The 6,085-nt window shown below is 39.0% G+C and overlaps 1 long non-coding RNA gene across 1 annotated transcript; it reads right to left on the minus strand.

Annotated features, from left to right (window-relative positions):
* Positions 1-112: 112 nt before the first annotated feature.
* Positions 113-2,161, minus strand: LOC116005139. Its single transcript, XR_004094891.1, has 3 exons — positions 2,107-2,161; positions 1,932-1,998; positions 113-598 (listed from the first exon to the last, which is right to left on the minus strand). It is a non-coding gene; the product is annotated as an uncharacterized LOC116005139 (long non-coding RNA).
* Between the last annotated feature and the right edge of the window lie 3,924 nt (positions 2,162-6,085).

Here is a 6,085-nt window from a genome sequence, read left to right on the forward strand (position 1 = left end):
ATATATATATATATATAAATATTTACAAAGTAAGTACCGGAAATTTTTGCCTAACGGCCAACATAAGTTTAAAGCCATACATGTCCCCACTAACCAAGATCAGTCACTCCCCTGGCTACAAAATATATTTACATAAAAGGAATAAACCCCTACAGACCTTCTGTGCATCCTGCTTACACGATCTGGAGATACGTCGGACCCGTAAACTCACCCCAGACAAGATGCCATTCCCCTTCGTACCATGTGATATGGTCTAGGAACCGGGAAGCGACTATGACCATAGACCACTCCTCCCAACTCTCGGGAGGACTCGGGTCCCAAGGGTAAGGATAATAAACTATAAACTCTAGGGGTTACTTCCTACCAGCACCTCGATGGGGTAAAAACCAAAAGTGGCCTGTACGTCAGGACCATCAGGAATAGGAAGAACACTATTTACTGCCGGTGAGCTATTGGGAGCTGTAGGAGCATAGCCAGGCGCATAAGGGTCGGCGCCACTCATCTGCTGTACAAAAACGTCGTAGTCCATGCCACGACCTACACCTTCCGACGAACTAGGGGAGTTCGTCGGACTGCAAGAACTAACGCTGGACTCCATCTGAAAGCAACACATTGAAGTGTAGTTAGCGCGACGGCTAAGCAAGGAGATCCGCGGATCGCCCAAACTTAAATAAAGGTTTTCTAAAACATATATTTTTGATTACAGTATGACAACACAGTGAAACATATACGTACGTAGAAGAAATCATATCACTTAGTCAAATTGGACTTCTCTTACAAATAGGAAATAATATTTTCCTCCAGTCAAACCTGTAGTTATTCAAACTAGTTTTCAACCATTCCTCTCAAGGAGCTTTCCATCAATTTCCATCTCATCTCCGCTACAGAATAGCCATATCTCCTTACAAAAATTCACTTAGTTTCTTCTTCGAAAGTGTGAGGCCTTTGGAGCACTCTAATTGTCTCCCTCTTTGACCACTTGGATCATTGATCGGGGTAGTGGTCGTCCCCCGATCTAACGCTGATCCCTTGGCACCAGGTACGTTAAAATGATTCCCAGTCGGCCTAACCGGGTCCGTTAAAACGAAACCTGCCCGCAATAATCGGGGTATCTATACCTTAAGTGTGCACACCCCCGTGGGAATACCGCATTCGACGAGTTATATAGTACCCAGCGACTAGACGTCGCATAAGTATGAATTGGATGTCATACGGCACAACATTTAATATGTAACAACCGCTGGGCAAGGGCACTTCATGCAGAGCATATGCCACCCGTGGGTTAGTCAAGGTCCTCCTCCTCTTGCTCAGAAACTAAGGTTTTCCTTCTCTTTTCTCTTTAACGACATTGGTTTTAACCATTTCTTTTCAGAAATTTCAGCTTGGCGCAGTCTGAAAGATCGAGCCGGTAAGAATAGTTCCCGAACTCTTTTTCACTTGAAATTTTTATGGTAGAACCCTAACTCATAGTACTTGATGTTCATAAAAAGTTTTGGTCATCTAGGTTCACGAATTTACACAGAAAATTCCCTTTTTGCCCTTGGCAGTGTGCTGTCCGGATTTTTCTTCTCTCTGGACCAGTTTTGGAAAATAATTTTGAAACCACACTTATACTACTCCAAAAATTATGAAATTTTTATGGTAGCATCTACACGTATAGAACTACATGTATAAAAAAAATTGGATCAAAATACCTTACCGATTTGTCCCAGAAATTCACGGAAGTTACTGCCAGAGACTAGTTAAATTTCTTGTCAATATTTTCACAAGTGTAAGCCTATATGGGCATAAATATGATTTATACATACACCTTATATACACCATATACAGGCAACTTATACTAAACATTTTTACTAAATTTCACCAAGTCACAATCAACCATCAATTATTCAAATTTGAGCAATCTAGTCCAACTTAAGGGAACTCCTTACCTCCAAAGTAGTTAATATTGTCTTAAAGATGCTTTTGGTGGATTTTCCCCAATTCCTTCTTGAAACCCTAGCTCCCAATTCATCATCATAACAACAAGATTCAAGAAATCAAGACTTAGATTCTTAAACTAGGAAAGGAAATAAAGCTATCTACCGAATAAAATTAAAGTTTTACCGAATCTTTGATGAAGATGTGAAGAAGGATTGGTTATGGAGTTCTTAAGACTTGAGATTGAAGATGAAGAAAATTCCCTCCTTTTCCTCTCCCTTGTTTCGGCCAAATGGGGAAAATGAAGACCAAAACTTCATTTCCCACTTATATAATAATATTTAGGGGTGGATTAAAGTGACAAGTGTCACAATCCTAGAAATCTTGGAAAAAATATCTTAACATGGACTGTTTGGGGTTAAAACAGATGAAATTTTGGTAGGAAATAATTTAAATAGAATATTCTTGAAACTAAAATTTTATTCCAGTCAAAAGCTCCAATTTGGGCTAGGTTCGGTACACCGCAGAATCTTCGCGATGTACGATCAAAAATAAATTTTTGCTGCTATGGGCTAATTTAATTCAATAGGAAATTCAAAAATAATGGTATGGTGTCTAGAAATCCCTTTTCTAGGACAAACGAGTCCAAATACTAGTTCCTAAAATTATTTTTTTTTACGGTTCGTGACCGGCACGAACGATCACAGCTTGATAACAACTATATTTCCTTATAAAAATCCTTTTGACGCATCGGTCACTCATCTCAGGTATGTCTTAGCTTAAAACATATTTCTCGAACCTTAATCNGGTCACGAACCGTAAAATTTTTAGGAACTAGTATTTGGACTTGTTTGTCCTAGGAAATGGATTTCTAGACACCATACTATTATTCTTGAATTTCCTATTTAATTACCTTTTGACGCATCGGTCACTCATCTCAGGTATGTCTTAGCTTAAAACATATTTCTCGAACCTTAATCTGATCCGGAATGACGAGGGGTTACAGTAAATTTTTAGTTTCGGAAATTATTCTATCTGGATTATTTTCTACCGAAACTTTATCTGTTTGGACCCCAACTGATAAGTTGGAAGATATTTTATTATTTTATTATTTTTTTTCCAATCTTATCACATAAGATTGTGATGTAGTATAAAAGCCAATTTTTTTTCCTTTTTCCCTTGCTTTTGCCGAAATGAAGAGGAGAGGAGAGAGAGAGAGATCATCTTCACCATTCTTCTTCCTCCATTGCTTCCATAGCCAAAATCCTTCTCAACTCTCAATTTTATTCGGTAAGTTTTCGATTTTATTCGGTAGAAAGCCTTGTAATCCTTCCTAGGTTATGAATCTATGCTTAGTTTCTTGATATTTGATGTTTTGGTGTTGATTTGGACCTAGGGTTTTAAGGTGAAAGTTGGGGAAAGATCCAACAATTTCTTCCTAAGGTGTTAATAAACCTTTGAGGTAAGGAATTCCCTTAAGTTGGAATTAGTCACTTGAATTTGGATAATTGATTTTGGTTGAAATATGGTGTTTTTGGAGCTTTGGGAATATTTTTGTATACATGTTCATAGCTTGGATATGCTTGTATATGTTGTATTTATGTCCATATAGGCTTATACTTGTGAAAATAGTGAAAGGAAATCAGGGTAGATTCTGGCAGTAACTTCCGAGATTTATTGGGAAAAATTGGTAAGGTATTTTGATCCTATTTTTTTTAGACATGTAGTTCTATAAGTGTAGAACCCGCATATAAAATTTCATAATGATCGGAGTAGTATAAGTATGGTTTTCGAATTTTTCTCCAAAACTGGTCCAGAGAGAGAAAAATTCCGGACAGCACACTGCCAAGGGCAAAGATGGAATTTTCTGTGTTTATTCGCGGACCAAAATGACCAAAACTTTTTATGGACATCAAGTACTATAAGTTGGGGTTCTACCATAAAAATTTCAAGTGAAAAAGAGTTCGGGAACTATTTTTACCGGCTCAATCTTTCGGACTGCGCCAAGCTGAAATTTTCTGAATTAAGCTTAGTATGATTATGGATGTGTTAATGATAATTGTGAGGTAGTTAGTGAGTTAATGGTGATTAGGTGATGCTAAGGACGTGGATTAATGATGGAGATTAAATGATAATCTCATGATTTTTGGGTTATGGTTAGGCAATGACCTTACCTATTAGAATTTATATATATTTGGATGTACGATATCCTCAAGTTATGATCTAATGGTGTTGATCATAGTGAAAGTTGTTGAGGACGATAGTTAAGGATGTTGGTTGATTTTAAGTGTGAGATGGACATATGAAGTGTATCCAAAAATGTTTATGAAAACTTACGTTGAAAAACGTATGCTATTTTGATATAAAGGTTGTCAAAACCTTATTGTTTGAGAAAATGATGTTTGAAAATCCTTCAGGGGCTAAAGAGGTAGCCGATTTCAAATATTGGACTCATTGGTGAAATATGTCCAAAAGAAATGATTTGAGTAAGAAAAATTGAAGGAAGAATCATGTTTTCAAAACCGTAGTTTCTAAAGTAAGTTGAGGAGGACCTTGATTGACCCACGGGTGGCTTTAAGTGCCCTTGCCCAGTGGTCGTTATATTGTTAGAGCGAAGTCTATTCGCCGTTATGTCGTCATGTTGGGATAAGGAGAGGTACCCACGGGAAGGCTTGAGTGCCATGGCCCGGGGTTGGGATAAGGGAGGAACCTACGGGAGGGCTGGAGTGCCATGGCCCGAGGTTGTAGGCCTCACTCTTACTATATGAAACTAAGGAAGTTTTAAAAATGAGTAAAGAGTTACTCTGTAACGTCTTTGAGAAAGAAATGATTTTGTCTTACGAGACGAGTGGATTTTGATTCACTGAACGATATACTATTTTCCAAATGATTATGTTTTCAAACCTTTGTCTACTTTTGAGTGACATCGGATTTCCTTACTTAGCCGTCGCGCTAACTGCACTTCAATGTGTTTCTTATCAGTTGCAGATTAGTGTGGGCCCCTGTAGCCGATGAGCTCGGGATAGAAGGGAAGTACAGGTTGAGGTCTACTCTTTGATGTAGACAGGGATTGTTATTAATGTTGTAAGTTTAGCCTGTGCACTTAGAGTGGAGTTTGTCAAAGAGGTGATAGAATTCACTCTAGGTGTGGCGGTAGCACCCGGTTTTCTGTTGATATGATGTAAGCTTCCGCAGCGTTTTATTACGGATTTTGTAATAAATGTAAGAGTTGAAAATTGGGGTGTTACACCTTGTCATCCTAGGAGGAAAAGACGAGCTCCCCTTTTTGTGTTGTTTAGTCTCAGAGATAAACACCACCTCATCAAGTGAATCAAGCTTCCTTTTCTCAGAGGTACCTGCAAAAGACATTTTTTCTTTCCCTTTTTGGGAAGAATGTGCCAGAGGAACAAGAATGGAAGGGATAGACTCCTGAGTTCTAGACACGGGATCATGAGCATGCTCAGACTTTACAGAAGACATAGGAACAGACACTAGTATGCTAATATCAGGACCAGAGGAGGGTACATGATGCATCTTAGCAAATTGAGCAACATTGCGAATAACAAGATGATGCATCTTAGCAAATTGAGCAACATTGCGAATAACAAGATTAGAGGTCACAGAATTCACAAAATCAGATAGGGTAACTAAGCCAGGTAAATGAGACACATTGACAGGCATAAAAGATGGTAAGTTGTGAGTGGCAGGATCATATGGGTCTCCAGAGGGAATGGGAATAGACAAACCAGATTTAGGCACAGAAGGAGCAAACAACAACTCAGAAGACAAGGAAGCAGTGAACATCTCAGGCAAAATAATTGACATATCTAGTTTCCTAGCGGTGGGTATAGAGGATGTACCCTCTACAGAGATAGGTAAAGACCGTACCGTAGATGTCTGAGTAGAAGGCATAAATTGACTGACGGCCAGAACTGGTTCATTGTCAGAGATCGCGAGCGGTATTTGCCATGGTTCAGCAGTGACGTTTCGGGCAAGAGCACGAAGCTGATGCGATTTTTTGTCTGTGAGACTCTCTAGAAGCTCGGGATTTTCCATAATGGAGGCTAGAACACGATCTTCATCTGCAGGCAGAAGCGGAGAGTCGACATTGATAATTCGGTGGAAGAGCTGACGTCTTTCAGTGGTGGATGTGAAGATGCTAAAA

Source organism: Ipomoea triloba, chromosome 14, assembly GCF_003576645.1.
Source record: "Ipomoea triloba cultivar NCNSP0323 chromosome 14, ASM357664v1".
Taxonomy (NCBI): Eukaryota; Viridiplantae; Streptophyta; class Magnoliopsida; order Solanales; family Convolvulaceae; genus Ipomoea; species Ipomoea triloba.